Source organism: Miscanthus floridulus, chromosome 7 (genome assembly GCF_019320115.1).
Source record: "Miscanthus floridulus cultivar M001 chromosome 7, ASM1932011v1, whole genome shotgun sequence".
NCBI lineage: Eukaryota > Viridiplantae > Streptophyta > Magnoliopsida > Poales > Poaceae > Miscanthus > Miscanthus floridulus.
Window position 1 is genome coordinate 17,219,466 of NC_089586.1, and position 20,541 is coordinate 17,240,006.

Sequence of the window (20,541 nt, forward strand, 5' to 3'; positions counted from 1 at the left end):
TCCTTAATCTTGGATTATCAAATCTCAATCACCCCACTAGGCTCTTGCTCTCCCTTACTTCAAAGTGTTTCCTCAGCTGAACAAATGAGCAAGAGAGCTAAGTTGAACGAGTGGGAGAAGTATTTATACTCCCCACTTCAAAACATACCCATTGGGGTCCAACTCAGCACATTTCGTACTGACCGAACGTGTCTGTCAGAGTGACCGTACATGTCCGATCAGTGGCCAATGACTACAGTGTATCGAGAGACATTGGAGTGACTGGACCCACTGTAGAGTCCGGTCCACCACGACCTAACACGTCAGGTCATCAATTTTCCTCTCTAAAAGCTTTCTGTTGTTGATCGGACTCACACGCGTGCGCGTCTGGTCATTTTTTCTTCTCAGCGTCCGATCATGCCAGAGCGCTATGCCTCACTGCAACAGTCACACCATCGTGTCCGGTCCTTGCTAGGAGCTAGTGTTTGGTCGGAGTGAAGCCTCGGCTGCGCGCCCTGTGAACTGACTGGACTCGGCAAGCCAGAGTTCGGTCCTTGCACTTCCAGTGTCCGGTCATTAATATGACACTCAATTCACTTCCAAAACGAGAACCTTTGTGAATGAGTTTGACTCCAATCAATCTTTGGGCTGTCCCTAAGTTACCTGGTGCTAAGTTTGACAAGTGTACACCACACCTAAACCATTAGACTCACCTAGCTCAAGCTACTAGTTCATACCCCCTTAATAGTACGGTCAAAGGAAAACCAAAGTCCTAAACTACTCTAAGTGTCTCTCCAACGCCAATCGACACTTAGAACTAGTCCGTCCTTAACCCCGTCGTCCATCCTTTAAAAACCAAAACGATTTACATCGATAGGGGCATGAGAACCATTGGTTGCCCAATCAATCACCATTATCATGACCTAACTCAAATTGTCTTTATAAAACACACGTTAGTCACAGTAATCTTGTATCATCATTAATTACTGAAACCCAACTAGAGGTCTAGATGTTTTCAGTCACGTTTTAGTATATCAAGTTTGACCAATTATAGATATTTATAATATGAAATTAATATCATTTGATTAATTACGAAATGTATTTTCATAGTAACTTGATTGGGAGCCATAAATGTAAATATTATTTACTAGAATCTTGGTCAAACATGAATCACTTTAACTGGTATGCAACTCATAGTTGCATCCTTTTAGGACAGAGGTAGGTAGTACCATACATGCCAAATATGCCATGCTAGATCCCCGTAGCCATGGGTCCCACGTGAGGGTTGTGATCATACGTCGTTCTTTGTGCTCTCCTTCACTCTACTCTAGCTCATAAAATGTTGATGACATGGACACCCCCGTGAGTTGTCATAGGGACTTACGAAGACAAAGCATGCACGACTATATTGTAATCTTGTTGATTCGTCGCAAGGGGTGGTTAGGGCAGAGCCGCAGAGCATGTGTGGCGGCAAGACAAAGCTTGTGGCATAGGAGCCATACACAGGTGAAAGATGCTTGGCTGCAAGGTTTACTTAGCCATATCCATGCCTTATTTTTGACAGTTGTCTACTTTCCTCTTCCTCTTATGGAGCGTCATGTTAGTGTTTTGTCACCACCAAGTTGCAATACGGTTATGGAGCTATGTGCGTGATTCCAAACTAGATGATAGCACAAGACACAACGATTTTATAAGGATTTAGGCCCATAGGAGGAGGTAATGCCCTTTCCTGATTCAGTGATTGTATTACCTGTGCTCAGATGACATGGGGTATGATAGGGGTACTGAAAGGATCAAGATGCCCAAGAGCGGAGTGAATTGGGCTAATTCTAAATTTCTTGCAATAATTAAGCCCTACACTTAGCCTATTTCACCCTCTTGTGCCTAGAAGTATTTCTATTGTTCTACCGCACAAAAGTTTTGCACCCTAAGTTCCAATCCTACTCTAGCATGGCAATTCTAAGAATGTAAAGACATGAATTGAATTGCTCAAATATAAATGCTCAAAGTAAAGAGAGGGAGAGGAACACGACGATGTTTTTCTGAGGAATCGGAGAGTCACCACTCCCCACTAGTCCTCATTGGAACACCTGTGCAAGGGTGTAGCTCCCGCTTGATCCGCGTAAGGATCAAGTGCTCTCTACGGGCTGATTCTTCGACACTCCGTCATGGTGAATCGCCCACAACCGCTCACACCATGACTTGGGTCATCCACAGGCTCTGCCCAATGATCACTAAGCTTCCAATCACCACCGAGCCGTCTAGGTGATCGCGATCACCAAGAGTAACAAGCACGAACTCTCACTTGACCCAACCAAGCCTAATAAGAAAAGTGGATGCACACTTGCTACTCTCTATGCACTAATAAGGTCCTTAATCTTGAATTAGCAAATCTCAATCACTCCACTAGGCTCTTGCTCTCCCTTGCACACCCTCAGCTGAACAAATGGGCAAGAGAGCCTCAATGCACGAGATTGAGGGGTATAAATAGCCCCAAGCCAAGGAACTAGCCGTTATCCTCCAACTCAGCGTAGTCGGGGTCACCGGACAGCAAGGTGGCACACCGCCACCACCTGGCCGGTGCCACCCCTACGGCTAGTTTTGCACTAGTCGTTACTGGGCTAGCACTGCCACCCTAGGGGCAGTGGCACCGCCACCCTAGAGGCGGTGACCAAGCCCCAGATCCCCTCCTCTCTGGAATAAAGCGGCGGTGGCACCGCCACCCCTAGGGCGATGCCCTGTCCGGTGACCCTCCCAATAAAACACCAAAACACTGAGTCTCTGGAAAATTATGGCGGTGGGCGGTGCCCTGTCCGATGATCGCCTAGAGAAATTTCCAAACCAGCAGCCTTAGGAAAAAGGGCGATGGCACCGCCACCCCTAGGGTGGTGCATCGTCACTCCTAGGGCAGTGTACACCACCGTGTCCGGTGCAGTTTCGAATTGTTTTCAAACTTCCGCTAATCTTGGGCTTCATCTGAGCTACCTAGTGCTAGATTAAACAAATGTGCACCACATTCTTCTCACTAGACACGCCTAGGTCAAGCTACCCATCCATGCCCCCCTTTATAGTACGTCCAAAGGAAAAAAAACAATGTCCTACAACTAATCTAAGTGTCTCACAACACCAAACGACACTTAGAACTAGTCCATCCTTTGAAAACTGAAACAATTCCATCGTCAGGGGCATGAATACCATAAGTGCTCAATCAATCACCATTATCATGACCTAACTTATAATGCCTCTATAAAACACATGTTAGTCACGGTAATCTTGTGTAGTAATTAATCATCAAAACCTAACTAGGGGCCTAGATGCTTTCAATCTCATCCTTTTTAGTGATTGATGACAACACAACCTCGAGTATGTGTAAAAAATGAGATTTGAGGTTTTCAACCGCTTGGTTTGCATGAACTTATGGCAATAAGAGCAAAGGGGTTAGAACAAGTTCATACATACCAAGTCCACAACATGTACTCAATATATAAGAATTAAGTGCGAGTACAAGAAGGTAGAAGCTCGTTTAACATTGGAGTTAGGCGGAAGCATAATAAACGAGCAACACAATGGAGACATGATATATAAATATATCGATAAGTCAACATGTCTCACAAGTCATCACACATGCAAGCACGCATATAATACAGTGCATAGCAGAAATGTAAACATACATGCAACAAAATATGGGAGTAGCACACAAAGATATCAAATCCCTCTCACAAGCTCTCCCCCTATCTCACATACTCTCCCCCTCTCCCCCTTTGGCATCAAGCACCAAAACCTAGGGGTCCTAAGTGTAACAGAACCGACCAATTTATAAGAGCACAAGTATGAAAGCAATCACCGGAGTGATCGAACCATCATATTTGAACCCATATAAACCCGGTAGTCAACTGAAACCACGAAGGATTTCAAACCAACTTGCATACAACTAAGATCGTAGTAATTCAACATAACAAGCCACATGTTATATCCATTTCACAAGTAGTTCACAAGCACCTCATACATCAGAGTTCATATAGTTATTACAAAATGAGTTCACAAATAGCGGAAGCAAAGTAGTTTGAGACCATCACACACACTTAGTTCAAATACAAGCTAGTTCCATAGTCATATCCAGCAAAATCAACATGATAAGATAACATAGATGATCATGCCCATGATCTAGTCTTCATCCCTCGCAGGGTGGAGACAATACTTGCAGTAGCCATTATAGAGCACATCATCTGTAACAAGGGGGAATAAACCTTGAGTACGAGAATGTACTTAGCTAGACTTACCCGTCGTAAAACAAAAATAAATGACACCAAGGAGTATGCAAGGCTTTATCGGTGGATCTTGCTTGACAACCATTTTGCATAAAAGCTTTAATGATACAAGAACATAACTTAATTTGCTAAGCAGCAAGTTATCAATATTAACCTATCATCTAGATTAACACCTATACTAGAGCAAGCAATTGATTAACTCCAAACATTAGTAATCATATCCGGTACAATGTTGTAACATAATCATCATCATTATAACCATCAAGTTCAATTAAGTGTATCTACGTTGCCGCTGCTTAGTCAAGTTCTCACTATCTGGGAGAGACGGCGATTCGAATTGATTCCTATCCAGCTGGAGAGGTATTCCTAACACAAACCTAGGTCTACCAGCCATGGTAGCCTTAGATCACCTTTGGTACAACTTAGGAATCACGGTTCTGAGCAGCACCGCATTCTCAAGGGCGACAGTCTGTTAGGAAGTGCAGGAATTTTAAGCACCTGACCCCTTGGACTCACGCCAATGTCCCCAAGCACATCCTTACTGCCTCCAGAATACGCACTTTCACTTCCCGGCCCTTCGGCCTGAGTTGAGCTACTCGGCTTCATGGTCGGAACGAGTTATCCGGCCAACTAAGTGATAGGCATGCGTTCAACATGACATGAGGACATACAGCGAATCGGTCCTTAACCGACACAGACGAGGATAGATCCACACCTAAGACCTCCTTGCCTTGTTGCTTCTCTATCAACATCTCGCTCGGTCTTCATTCATTATTAACACATGGTTATTTCCATGATAGCAAATATAGCCAACCGTGACTAGACATCATCCTAACTTGCAGGTGACAGGAAATCACCTAACTTTTACTAGTCTAAGCAAGGCTAAGCTTTGATTTGCTCCTGGACCTAAATAGGATTCAGGGTACGTTTGCTGGACAAGGAATAAATATATATGCAATAAGTGTTTGCATTCAATTCCTATCACTTAATGCATCAATAAATAAAGATACTCAAAGTAACCATTTTTAAAACATAGGATACTTAGAATGCTCTGGGGCTTGCCTTTCAGAAAAGATGAAGGTTGGTGATCGGGACACTCAAGAACTTCTTCGTTGGCTCCTTCTTTGGGGGCCTGCATCTCCTGCTCCTGAGCTTGCTACTGCTCCCCCGGAAGTCCTTGCTCGAATTCCATAAGCGTGACTCTCTCTGGAACACCTATTGCATGCATATGCATAGTATAAGAATCATGCATGCACAAGAGATGGAATATGATGATGAAATGTACAGCCAGGTACAGATGGACGCATGAAAGACATGATGATACAAGATTAACATCTATTTTACTGAGTATGTGCATATCTCTTTTAGAAAACAAGAACTACACACTCACCAAGCTCTAACAACCTAAGATAAAGTTGTTCATCTTCAGTAAGAGGTCTAGCACCTGTAACTAACAATTTATCTTAATTAGCCTAGCATCTAAATCATCACATCAACTCATATAAAGCATGCAAGTCATTCATTGCACTCAACAGTTTTCAGGCTGCAAACAACAACTACAAGTTTGATCCATAACTGGAGTTATACAGGTCCAAATACCATTATTTAAGACTTTCTAGAAAGCTTATAAAATTTTCTACAACTTTTGTTTAATCACCAAACTCTAATTCAAACTTAAACTATGTCAAATAGACTGATCTTACAAAACTGTCTGTGGATTCCAGAGAGCAGTCAGTTGGGAGTGCTGTCTTCCAACTGATATAACTCTCAAACTACAAGGCCAAATGCCCTAAAATTTTGACACAAGCTAGATAAACAAGTTGCCTACAACTTTGTTATTGACCAAATTCACAGCAAATATCACCTTCACCAGTTAATTTGCTTAACCCTAAAATCTGTCCAGAAAGTCACTATAAGTGAATTATAGTGAAAATAATATTTTATTACATACAAGAATAGCAGTATGAGCACTACCAATTCTACCAACAATTAACATACATCAAATGAACACTAGAAAACATAGTGACCATTCCTAAATAAATTCTTTTCATGCCTTTATTAATTTATTTAGATAATTAGGTTAAATAATAAACACATAGGCAAAGTGTATAGAAAATTCCACAACAATTACAGTAGCTTATATATATCCCCAATAGACTACTGTATAAATTTCACATCATTTGAGAAAATATAACGTCCTACACAAAAATGACAAGCCAGCAGGGCTTAAAATAGCCTAATTAGGAAACTCTAGTGGAAAGTGTCAAGCAACAGATTTCATATTTTTCTTGGGTTCATTAAAACACAATAACACTATACAAAAAGTTTTATGCTCGAAGGATACATATTTTTACCATGAAAAATAGCACAAGAATCTAGCATTTATTTAAGATAAATAGCAAACTCCTATTTCCAGCAAGATCACAGTACAACCAATATTTTTCCCATGTAGTACATAGCAATACAAGACTAACAAACTTGGAATCACATTTTTAGCACTTTCCTAGCTCAAGTTATAGATTTAACAAAATTGAAACCATTTAAAAGCATTTGTCAAACTCTATTTTATTCCCTTAGAAAAATACAGGAAATAGTGTGTTACATATTTTTATCAAATACTACACTTTATGTGGAACCCAACAAAATTTGGTTCACACAAATAGGATGCTCCTAGCCCTAGATATATTTTTCCAAAGTTAGCATACAAATCAAGAAATAAATGAACTATCTTTTCACTTCACAGTCACTGACAGCCAGGGTCCACACCTCAGACGGGCCCGCACGTCAGCGACAGCGAAAACAGAGCACGGCGTGGGACGGCGCTATCTTGCCGGCGGCAAGCCTCTCCGGCGACGTCACCGGCACGACCGTGATCCTCAAGTCCTCCCGAACCTATTGAGCTACTTAGCTAGACCTATTGCCAGAGCCAACGACGACGGCGATGTCAATGGCGGCACGGCGGAGCGGCTCGATGGCTAGGCGCCAGAGCTAGCCATGGAAGCTCGATCTATGGCTCGGCCAAGACTATACCGACTATGGCGAAGCTATCTCAACCACTATCACGGCAAACAACGGACGGAGGCGGTGCGGCCACAGCGACGGAGAACGGCGGCGGAACAACGGTGAGGTCTGCGCGTGGCACGACGGCTTACCATGCGCTTCAAGCTAGCAATGCAGGTGTGGTGGAATGGTGGAAGCACAATGGAGCGGCTGTGGTGGTGGAGGAGCGACACGAGCACAAAAGCGGAGCAAGGCAGCCGGCAATGGCGTCGACGGAGCTACTGCGGCTGTTGCGGAGCTACTGCAGGTGCTACACTGAGGCGAAGGAGGTGGCCAGGCACGGAAATGCGAATGTAGAGAGGTCACGGGCGTTTGAGTTGGCGCGCGGTAGCCCAACATGGCCTGACCGAGCACGCCGACGGCGACGCGTGGCCGCCACGCAACACTGAAGCTCTAACCCGGTCGGTCACTATAGTGTGATTCAGTTAGGCCATCCACGTTGGTGAAGCAGCCTGACAGCGCATGTTGACAGCGTCCAAACTTCTAAACCGTGGCTCAACAGCGAAAACAATCTAAACCAAAGTTGAAGCCCTATATACCATCTATAATTTCTATTAAAAGACCAAGTTCTAATTCTCAACCAATACACAGTAAAATCATTGCAAAGTTGAGCCAGTGAAACTGTAACATGCTAAAGACTTAGAAAATTTTCTAATTGCTAAATCAGCACCCAAATCTGACTTGTGGGACATGTTTGGGACTGTTCCACACATTTTCATGACTTGTCCTCTAAACAAAGTTTGTTCCATATATAATTTGCTACAACTTTGGTTTAGGTTGCTCAGACATGAAACAATCTATGGCACCATGCCAGTTCAGTCAAACAAAAGCACTCAAGAGGAGCACCTAGTCAAACTTAAACCCTAGAAGCATAATTAGGCGAAGTCATTAACATGAACATTGTTCCATTAGACATCCTAAGTGTAGCTAAGGTATTTTAGTTACCAACATCAATCACTTGCACTCAATCACACAATATACAAGTCATGTTTCACATGTTTTAAGTGCATGTTTCATATGTAAAAGTTCATATAAGAATGCTTAATGCTTATGTTCATGCAAATGCAAGTGCAATTATGCAAGCCTAACACCTAGGGTGTTACACTAAGGTGGGGTAGGTGCAGTAGTGCCAGGTGCAGAGGTGCGTAGTAAACTCAAACTGGTCGTAGTCAAAGTCTAAACCTGAACTCTATCTCTCTAGCTGACCGACGGGCGCTGTAGCTACAACTATCACTTGCACTGGCACTAGAGGCTCTAAAGTGGTAGGTGGAGGAGGCTGACTCACTAGGACTACCTGCTGCTGTGGGTCAGACAAGGCAACTAAAGAAGGTATAGTGTCGCTGGTGCCTATCTGAGGTGGAGCTATAGGTAGCACATGAGCTAAAGTGGACGACACTGCCTATGAAGACTCTCCTGTGACTTGGCTGTGTGTGGCGGAGACTGTCTGAGAAGTCTGAGCTGTTATAGTCATCACAATCACCGATGATGTCTGAGTAGCTGTAAGCGGGAGAGGCTGAGACACGCTGGTAATCCTTAGATCCACACCCTGAGCTGCTGGAGAGGAGAAGTCGAGTGTAGTGGGGTGAATCGTAGACACCTGGGGGAAGCTCTAGCCCTGAAGTACACTGTACTGTATAGCTAGGGCCAAAGAAACCTACTGAACCGGTGTAGGAACTGCTATCTAGACCGGAGGCGGTGGAGGTGAGATGCCTATCTGCTGTAGAATGTGGTCAAAGTAGTGAAAGTGATGAACCTCACTAGCAAGCATGTGGTCCTAGAAGGAATCCTTCCAAGCCTGGATGTTCTCAAACAAAGTAAGCATCTACTTTCCTAGCCTTGCCTACTCGGTATGTGCCTCTACCTCACGTGGTGCCTGCTCGGCTACTATCTTCTAAATCTCGGTGGCCTGTCTCTGCTGCTCAGAGATCATCTGCTGAAGTAAAGCTGCCAGAGTGGGGTCTATCGCTAGAGGAACTGGCGGAGCAGAGCAGGAACCACTAGCCTCATGGTCATGGGGTTGCAGAGGCGGAGGTGCTCATGTTGACTCGTCCTCATCATCGTCATCGTCATCATTAAAATCATCATCATAATCTCTACCAAACTCCTGCTCAGTGTCACGAACTGACTCACCCTGAGGGTCCTCTGCCTCTGGCTACTGGATAGGCTCAAGCTCTTTGTGTCGCTCATCTGTCCTAAGGGTAACTAGCCTGTAAGTCCCAAAGGCTCTAGTGTGAGTGTCTCGAGTCATGATGTACTAGGGGGGTGGATCATCCTCTCAAAGATATGAGACAAGTAGTGAGCATAGGGAAGCTGACTACGAGCTCTGCATCCATCCATTATTGTGTCCTCAATCTCACAAAGCAGAAAGTCTACATCATCGAACACTGTGTGAGAGACTAGTGCCCCAAGAAGCCACTACTACAGGTGTGTCAAGGGCTCTCTGAAACCTACTCGTGGTAGCAAGGTCTTCCTCATCACTCTCTCAAGCACCTGAGCAAGACGGGTCATGTCTCTCGGACTCCGTCTAGAACCCTCGTCAAACGATGGACAAAAGATAGCGGCCACATGGACTGCCGGTGGCTGTGTCTCATCGTGAGGTCATCGAGGAGGGTCAGTTGTACCATAGCACAAACTGTGCAGTCTAACTAGTGTCTCTGGAAACCCGTACAACTATCTGCTCTCAGAAGCTAATATCCTATAGGTCTCACCCTCGATAACGAAACTGAATAAACTCGTCTCTCAGGTCAACCCAAACTGTGGTGAAGAACACTCTGACCCACTCATCCATGTTTAGCCCTGATCTACACATCAGCTCTTCTAGTCCTAGCAACTAGGTGATGCACTATGAAATCTCATGAGTACCTGCTACTCTCCTCAAATAGGCCAAGTCAAGAACTCTATGGGGCCTCAAACCAACTCACTCAAGCCTCTGTGCTCTGTAGAACGACTCTAGAATAGTTATGCTAAACGGTGCTGAGGCAAGCTCCTCTCTCTATGCGGGTAGCCACTCCTCGAGCGGGACATTCTGAAAGCGACATACGCGTCCGGCTGTGGCTATACGAAGCTCAATCAGGCGAGGGTCATCCTGAACCTGCTCAAGTCCCTCATCACACTCTCTGAAGTGTCATTGTGGTGGCACTAGAGGCAAGTCCTCCTTAGGGTCCTCTAGCTGCTCCTCCTACTGACGCTGACTCAGCGTTGGGGTGCACAGTGGTGCGTGCACATGACGACCGATGGAGCCGAGGCATCTCTATCTGCTGGGGCTCTGAAGACTGAGTCTCTATAGCTATAGGTTCAATACATAGAGATCCACCCCTGCCACTTCTCACGCCTCTGTCGTAAGCTATAGTTGCTGCAAGTGCTTGCTCAACCTCCCTGTGCTGCCGCTTCCGCTTCTTTGTCTGCTCAATCACCTTGGCCTTCTCCTTATCTCCTGACAGACGGTGAGGGTCTTGGCCGCCACCACTCCATCTAGCTGGAGGAGTGGGATCAGTGCACTCTAAACGCGCCATAGCTTCCACTGATAAGAATACATCTGAATCAAGCACTCACTGACACCATAAGATCAACTGCTAAGAATCAACTGTCAGAGAACAGAACTCCCCCTAACTCAAGTCATCCTATGCAACTGACACTCAAGAGGCTTGGCCTTTGTTCTGTACTCACGAGATTGGCCCCGAATTCACTGCCAATGGCCACTGACCAAGTCACCTCAACCACTAACACTGCTGCAATGATAGATATAGAAAGGCATATATAAGCAATGTATTGCTAGAGATGAGAATACCTAATTGAAGCAAAGCAAGTTGGATAAGAGTTAGAATGAAGAGGGCTTTGCTACCTATCAACTAACGATGAATCGACCGCAAATTAGCAGAGATAAGTAGTCACAAGGGCTGGTACATCACTGCAGCGAGAATTGATAGATAAGGGTAAGCAATCGGCAAAGGGAGTCATTATCGGCAATTTGTCGAACACATGCAGGACAGCGAAGGTGCTTACCAAGGGAGAGACTATAGCTGGCCAAGGAAACTGCCAATTGGCGAAGAATGTACACAGGAGCACGCATAGGCAGTCATCGAGAAGCAGCAGATGAGGCATGGGCTTCGGCATGATGTCTAGCAGCAATGCCGGCAAACCCAGTCCCCAAGAGACGCACTAACGAGCAGAGCTCCCAAGGCGTGGTGCACACGGGCGAGGACGACTGTGCATAGGCGAAAAGTGGCCGCAGCGGTGTGGGATTGGTGGCGCGGCGGCCGGAGAAGGTGAGCACATGACGGCGTCTAGGGTTGTAGGGGCCGCGGCAGCGAGGAAGCGGGCGCGTGGATGCACGAGCGAGTGGGGGCGCGGCTGCGGTGAGACAAAACATGGGCGAGCCGTGGCGCGATGACCAGGAAGGAGGCGCGTGGTGGTTAGGGTTGGAGAGCAGAGCGCCAGCATACGGATGAGGGCGCAGGTGGATTTGGAGTCGGGCATGGGCGTGGAGTGAAAAAAAGAAGGAAGGAGGCGATTGACGCGCTGGACCCACGTGATAGAATAATAAACCGTGCTTTTCAATCTGGCACTGGACAGAGACTGTGCATGAGGCGGTGACAGGGGCGGTGCACCGCTATGTCCTGTTCGGTGTACACTGGTAGGGCGATGACCGTGGTGAATTTTACCCTGTTTGAGCTAGCACCGCCACATGAATAGTACCTTTTCGTTGACCGATCCGGTGCCCTCCAAACTCCTGTTTTGAATTTTATCTTCACCGAACCTGCACCCAACCAAGTCCCAATCACAAAGAAGGGCAACTAAACACCAGTTGGGACTGGTATGAGTCATCCTCACTCAAGCTCTCATTTCCAAAATAATTTTGCCATAGGCTTAATTAATTTTTAAGAGAATAGGCAATAAAGGAGCAAGGAGACATCATGTGGCCACCACATAGGGGTCATAACCATTAGGAGCGTCAAATGCTCCCCCTATCGGTGGACAAACACAGCGGATGCTCAAACGATAACCGAAAAGAAACGACAAAGCAACACACATGCATATGCAATGCAATACGAGAAAGGTAAAGCTAGTTGCTTGTCAAGTTTGATCCAAGGTTAAGCTTTTTCACATGTTTTTGGCGGTTATCTTAACCATGTTAGACAAGCCCTAAGTGCGTTACTAAAAATTAAACATGTTTTATATTACAATGTAATGCAAAAAGGCAACACAAGCTCATTTTTTAGAGAAGTTACTTAGATCAAGCACATTGAGCTCATTCCTCAATCTACAAAACGTAGCCTCATCTAGCGGTTTAGTGAAGATATCCGCCAATTGATGCTCAGTCCTTACACCTTCTAGTGAAATATCATTTTTGCAACATGATCTCTAAGAAAATGGTGACGGATATCTATGTGCTTGGTGCGAGAGTGTTGAACTAGGTTATTAGCAAGTTTTACCGTGCTCTCATTGTCACACAAAAGAGGTACCTTTTCTAGAACTACACCATAGTCTAGAAGAGTTTGCTTCATGTAAAGGATTTGTGCACAACAAGCACCCATGACAATGTACTCCGCCTCAGCGGTGGACAAGGCCACACTATTTTACTTCTTGGAGGTCCAAGACACTAGTGATCTACCAAGCAAATGGCACCCTCCGGATGTGCTTTTTCTATCAATTTTGCAACCGGCACAATCCGAATCGAAATAGCCAACTAGTTGGAATCTAGCTCCTTTGGGATACTAAAGACCAATGCTTGGTGTATGCTTAAGGTACCTAAGGATTCTTTTAATGGCAACTAAGTGAGCTTCCTTAGGACTAGCTTGAAATCTAGCACACATACACACACTAAACATGATGTCGGGCCTAGATGCGGTTAAGTATAACAAGCTACCAATCATAGAACGATAGAGAGTTTGATCAACTGATTTACCTCCTTCATCTAGGTCAAGATGTCCATTTGATGGCATTGGTGTCTTGATTGGCTTACATTCATCCATTTTAAGCCTCTTAAGAAGATCCTTGGTATACTTTTCTTGAGAGATGAAAATCCCTTCTCTCTTTTGCTTGACTTGAAAACCAAGAAAGAATATAAGCTCTCCAATCATAGACATCTCGAACTCCTTTGACATCAATTGACCAAACTCTGCAATATTCTTCATTTGTTGAGACAAATATGATATCATCAACATATGCTTGACAAATGAAGATCTCTCCATCAAGCTTCTTGGTGAGTAGTGTGGTGTTGACCTTTCCAATGGTGAAGGCCTTCTCAATGAGGAAATCCTAAAGACGCTCATACCAAGCTCTTGGGGCTTGCTTTAGCCCATATAGCGTCTTGGACAACCTATAAACATGATTAGGATATCTAGGGTCTTCAAACTCGGGAGGTTGATCAATATAGACTAGTTCATTTATGAAACCATTTAAAATGCACTTTCAACATCCATTTAATATAATTTCATTTCATGATGCGATGCATATGCAAGAAGGATACGAATGCCTTCAAGTCTTGCAACCGATGCAAAGGTCTCTCCAAAATCCAAACCTTCAACTTGAGAAAACCCCTTTGCAACTAGCCTTTGCTTATTCCTCACAACAATGCCTTGATCATCTTGCTTGTTGTGGGACACCCACTTTATTCCAATAACTCTTGCATCTTGTGGTCGCTCTTTAAGTGTCCAAACTTCATTGTGGGTGAAGTTGTTCAATTCTTCATGCATGGCATTTATCCAATCCAGATCTTGAAGAGCTTCTTCTACATTCTTAGGCTCAATACAAGAAACAAACAAGTGATATTCAATGAATGAAGCAAGTTTTTGAAAGTGAGTCATTATACTCTTTGAAGGACTCCCTATGATGAGATCTTGTGGATATGCTTGAAGTAGAGGCGATTTTCTTCTATCAACCACTTGGGGAGGAGGTTGTGGAGCATCAACATCTTGAGCTTGTGCCACCATTTTATCATGGGTTACATGAGTATCTTCATTTTTTACTCTCCCATCTTTGTCATCATCTTATGGCACATTTGATAAAGAGGGTAGATCAATCACGTGCACTTCATCTTCATCATCTTTAGGCTTGATGTCTCCAACCAAAATGTTCTTCATGGCCTTCCTCAATGGTTCATCACCTACATCATCAAGATTCTCATGTGCTCCTTGGGAGCCGTTAGATTCATCAAACTCCACATCATATGTTTCTTCTACCAAGCCGGTGGCATGGTTAAATACTCTATATGCTTTGGACTTTGATGAGTAACCAACAAGAAAACTAATATCACAACGCCTTTGGAACTTCCCTAGATGTTGCCGCTTCTTGTAGATGTAGCACTTGCAACCAAACACCCGAAAGAATGAGACATCAGGCTTCTTCCCATTGAGCAACTCATAAGGGGTCTTGCTAAGAAACTTTTGAAGAAATAGGTGGTTGGATGCATAGCATGCGGTGTTGATAGCTTCTGCCCGTAAATCTTGTGGTGTGTTGTACTCATCAAACATTGTTCTTGCAAGTGTGATTAGTGTCCAGTTCTTTCTCTCTACTACACCATTTTATTGAAGAGTGTAGGTTACGGAGACCACATGCTTGATTCCAACTTCATCACAATATGCTTTAATGTTTGTGTTGTCAAATTTTTTTCCATTGTCACTTCTTATCTTCTTGAGCTTCACTTCAAATTCATTTTGTGCTCTTTTGGCAAACTTCTTGAAACATGCGGCCACTTCAGTCTTGTCATGAAGGATGAACACCCAAGTGTATCTAGAGTAGTCATCAATTATCACAAGACAATAGAGGTTACCTCCCAAACTCTTATAAGTTGTTGGTCCAAATAGATCCATGTGGAGAAGCTCTAGCACTCTTGTTGTTGGCATGTAAGCTTTGGTTTGATGAGTGTTTGCATCTTGCTTGCCGGCTTGACATGCACTACAAAGCTTGTCCTTCTCAAATTTCACATCCTTCAAACCTCTCACCAACTCATTTTTCATTAACTTCTTGTCGGTGTTTCGAATAAGTACCGGCAAGTAAATTTATAGTTATGCGCGTTAGGCCTGAATGGTGTGTTAATGGACATAAGATTTATACTGGTTCGGGCTGAATGTTCCTACGTCCAGTCTATTGCTGCTCGTGTTATTAGCACCAAAAATGGTTTGTAGTAGGGGTTACAAATGGTCGAGAGAGGGACTGGTCCCAAGTCTCTGATGGAAGGGTCGAAAGGATGTCAAGAGCCTGATAGCAGCTTGATTGTGTCTGATGTCTGTTGTTCGTCCTGTGGTTGCCTCCTTTCGTTGAAGGAAGCACATCCCCTTTTATAGATGAAGGGGACGGCTTTACAAGTGAGAGGGCTCGGATGCGTACGCTACATAGCCTTGTTGTTCACGTCTACCAAGCCTTGTTGTCCATTCCAGTGGGTGCGAAAGGATAATAAGCGCCTACAATACTGTCGATGCCACTGTAGAACATCAGGACTCTGGTACAGTTGTTTTGACTTATGAGCCATGCCTTGCCTTTCTCCACACGTCTTCTGGTTCCCTCCGAACGAGGAGCCCCTGGTCGGATGGCTTCAGTCGGCCCTCAGTGCGCCGGTCGTAGAAGAGCGGTGAGTAGGCTTCCCGTGAGCCCCGATCGCGGGGTCGGAGTTGCGGGGTCGGAGCAGGAAGCAGTGCTGTGGGCAAAGCCTTTTGATCGGAGGGGGCGTCCGGAGGCTGAAGCGAATACTCCGATCTGGTGGACCCGAGGGGCCATGAAGCGGGTGCAGCTCCCTTGGGACCATATCATGGTGATAGCATATCCATCATTTGTGGAGGACGCGAGTCTTTTTCTGGACCGTAGTGGTTGTCGTATGTCTACGTCGGGTTCCATGCCCGAGGGCTGAAGGCGGCGCCCACAACTCTGTAGGGCGAAGGGCACGCGCCCACAACACTATTTAGGCTCTGCTACGCCTGGAAGGGTCTAAAGCACCCATCCCGTCGTTCCCTGGTAGTACTTTTCCTATCAGAGCGCAGGGTATGGACTCTGGTTCAGTGGTTTTGACTTATGAGCCATGCCTTGCCTTTCTCCGCACGTCTTTTGGTTCCCTCCAAACAGGGAGCCCCCGATCGGATGGCTCCAGTTGGCCCTTAGTGCGTCGGTCAGAGAAGAGCGGTAAGCAGGCTTCCCACGAGCCCTGGTCACGGGGTCGGAGTCGTGGGGTCAGAGTAGGAAGCAGTGCTGTGGGCGTCCCTCGAGCGAGACCGAGCCCATCCCTCGGGGGTCGGGCGAGGCGGAGTCTATCCCTCGGGGGTCGGGCGATGCGGAGTCCATCCCGAGGGGGTCGGGTGACACGGAGTCTATCCCGCGGGGGTCAGGCGAGACCGAGCCCGTCCCTCGGGGGTCGGGTGAGGCAGAGTCAATCCCTAAGCTCTCGGGCGAGGCGGAGACTAGCCCTTAGCCCTCGGGCGAGGTGGAGCTAGCCCAAAGGCGTTGGGCGAGGCAGAACCAAACTCCCGTCATTCGAGCAAGGAATGTAGCGGCGCCCTTGTCCGTCTAGAAGTTTTTAACGTTCGATGGTTATTAGTTCCACCTCCTTGGGTACCCCGGTATTAGGTCCCCGACAGTAGCCCTCGAGCCCCCGGGTGATTCAGGTAGAGTCGCCCAGGGGATGTATTCGATTTCGTCGGAGTCAATTCACCATCGGGTGCGCGCGAGCGCACCCGATGGGTGTAGCCCCTGAGCCCCCGGGTGATTCAAGTAGAGTCACCTGGGGGGGTAGTATCAGACCCTCCACGGGTAAGGCCGTAACAACTGGATATTTTTAAGGGAAACGTGGTATTCCATTCGTGGGAATTTTATTTAGGGCCGGTGAGCTCCTGGCGGAACTGCAGACAGAGCGGGACCTCAAGCTGAAGGCTGAGGAGAGGTCCGCGATGTTGTAGGAGAAGGCGAACTAGGATGCCGTGGTGGTCGATCGGGCCATCCGAGAGCGCGATGAAGTGCGTCGGGAGGCCGAGGCATGCCGGGCAGATCTTGGAGTTGAGGTGGCCCGACGGCTGGATGCCGAGGAAGTTTCTACTGGTCTGTGCGCCGATCTCACCGAGGTGCGGGGGCTTCTTCAAGTCGAAGGTGATGAGTATGATCGCCTGTCTTCCACTATCCTGGCGGTCTGTGACGACCTGCGGGTGACGCAAGAGGAGGGGGCTGGTTCCCTCGTGGTCTGTGCTGCTGGTATCACGGCACACGTGGGCCAGCTTGAGGAGAGCGCCTTTTGCCTCGGGATCACCCATGCCTTCACTGTTGCCCATTCCCATTATGCTTAGGAGATCAACCTGGCAGACAAGCTGAAAGAAGAGGTTCTCCCTTCACGGAAGTAGTTAGTGGAATTGGTTTGATAAACACTTATTTGTAACATGTGAACAAGTGTCAGTGCTTTTGTGTCCTAGAAATGGTTGCGTAAGTCTTGTTTTGTTTGTTTTGATCTTACCTTCTCTTTTTGCGATGAAAAAGATTTAGACAATCGACCCTTCCGTTTGTTAAGACCATAGGGCCCAAGGTTTTTTTAGGGGAAACTTGATTGTGCTGGTGAGCAAAATTACCATAGCTGTCTGGGCGTAGGCCTTTTGCGGTCTTACCAGTCTATTCCGCCGAACCTTGCCCCTGGTCTTGATGCGAAGAGGAGGTCAAATGTAATATTTTCTTGAAAAGAAAAGAAAGGAGGTTCCCATACCTTTATCAGCCCCCGAGTGGGTTGCTGGGGTCGGATGTTACTGGAGACCAGAGCGAGGGAGGCGAACTTACGTTTGTATTTACTCGTACCCCTTACCTTAGGACTTTGATGATTGCTCATTATGAGCTTGCTAACGGGGATGTTTGGATGGAATCCGATCCTGTTTGCTTCGCAATAGGGTCAGCAAAGCCCTCAGGGGGTGTTCCGTTACTCCTTTGCCCGCCTTCCAACAGATTCCCCCTCAATGGGGTTTCTATGGGCTCGGCTAGAGGCTAGATTGAACAAGAAGGTTGAGACGACCCTACTCGCCTTAATGCGGGTCGGGCAAAGGCCGTTGAGGCTCATGTGTTTTCTCCCCTAGCTCTTGTTTGACGCGAGGCGGCCCTGGACCCTTCGCTGGTCAGCCATCGAACCTCGGTCTCTCGATCTTGGATCGAGTGGCTTGAGCCCCCAAGCCCTTTTTAGGGTCTGCTAGGGGTCGGCCGTGTTTTTGCGCGCTACCCCATCCTCGGTTTTTGTGACCGAAGGGGCTGAGTTGATGACACTTGCCTCAACGGCTCGAGTGTCGCGCTCAATGAGCTCGCTAACAGGTATGTTCGTGTGGAATCTGGATCCATCATTCGCTGACGGGGTCGGCAGAGCCCTCATGTGGCATTCCACTACTTCTGAACCCGCCTCCCGGTAGATGCCTGAGCCGTTTGTTGGGCTCAGGCAGCCCGTTGGCCTCTCCTCGATGGAGATTCTGTGGGTCTGGCTTGAGGTTAGAATCGAACGAGAAAGGTCGAGATGTCCCTGTCCGCTTCTGAACAGGGTCAGGCAAGGCCGCTGGGGCTCATTTCGGTTTTTCTCCCCTGGCTCTGTTTGACACAAGGTGGCCTCGAGCCCTTCACGAGCCAGCCTTCGAACCCCGGTCAGGTGTCGCTCATATTGAATGAGGCAGCTACCACTTTGTGATGCGACATGAAGCGTTGAGATGCAAGGGTTTGCATATGCAATGTTTGAATGCATGAATTTAACATATAGTTTAATCAAGACGAAAGCGAGGGTCGGTAACGTTACCTTGGTGGTATGAGCCATGGGAAGCTCCTACCAGACATGTCCGTGCCAGGTTTGGGTCCGACGTTTGCGACGAGGCTAGCGTAACCTGCATAAGTGTCGCGATTTTTTGTTTCCGTCTCTCGGCGGCAATCCGAGCCGTACGATTGGCCTTTAAGCGATCTGTCAGCTTCCCCCCGAAGGGGGTTCTGCAGGCAGACCCCTCCAAACTCCTTTCGGGAAGGCGGAGCTAAGGCTAGTAGTGTGAGGAATTGTGAACGCGATTATGCTGGTGAACTAAAAAAACACCGTAGCCGTCGGGGCGTAGGGTCTGGTGGTTCGTCCAGTTGTACTCACCGTTGTATTCCCACACGCCGTGCTTTTGGTTTCCCAAACGTAAGGAGGGGTCAGGCTAAGAGGGTGTTTAAACAAACATGCGCCCTCGGCAGCCCCCGAGCGATGTCCGTGCCCCTACCGTTGTTGGGGTCAGAGGCCCAGTAAAGAATTTAATACTCAAAGTAAGTAAACAGGGGTACTTATCTTTCAATTGGTCGTTCGTTCATTGTTTTGCCTGGGCCGCCCAATCGACCCAGGAGGCCCGTTGGACTCCCCCTGGAGGGAGGTTTCATTGTTGGGTTGTTCCATGGGCCTTTCGCCTTTCCTCCGCTACCGTGCCCCTTCTTTAAATAGGGAGGGGGAGTGGAGTTCTCGCTCCATTCCTAGCCAGTCTCTGAGCCACCACCACTTCTCCTTCCTTTCCACCGAATGTGGCGGTTCCTGAGTAAGAGAGGGTGATACGAGCGAGAGAACAACTCACAGGTCTGCTTGTGAATCCGGAGCACGATGTCGAGCTGGAGGTCATCCCACATAGATGAGATGGTGCGAGCCGCCCTTGCTGTGGGCGCACCACCGCCATCGATGGAGGAGGGGCACTGGAGGGCGCCGAGCATTGTCGACCTTGCCGTCATTCGTTACGGCCTTCCTTTGGCGGGAAGCGCCTCCTATCCCAACGCCATTGTCGGGGTTGGAGCTGATGATGATGGCATAGTCCCTGAACGCCTTGGCGGAGGGGCACCGCATTCGCCAATGCGGTGCTCGACGTTGCAGATGATGGTGCCTTCGAAGATCCCGTGGCATGGTGGGATGTTGCCAATGGAGAGCTTGGCGCGGTGGCCGCAGTAGTACATGTAGCAAAACTAAGCAGAGATTGTACTTGTATTGTCGATGTCGCTGCAAATACTTCTTGATGCCGTATGGGAGTTTCTAGCGGCCCCTTTCTCTGCATGTCTTCTGGTTCCTTCCGAACGGGGAGCCCCCGGTCGGACGGCTCTAGTCGGCCCTTAGTGCGCCGGTCGGAGAAGAGCGGTGAGCAGGCTTCCCACGAGCCTCGGTCGCGGGGTTGGAGTCACGGGGTAGGAGTAGGAAGCAGCGTTTTAGGCCAAGCCTTCCGATTGGAGAGACTGCTTGGAGACAGCTGGTGGCTGAAGCGAGTGCTCCGGTCAGAGAGGTGGGTCTGCCGAGCGTAGT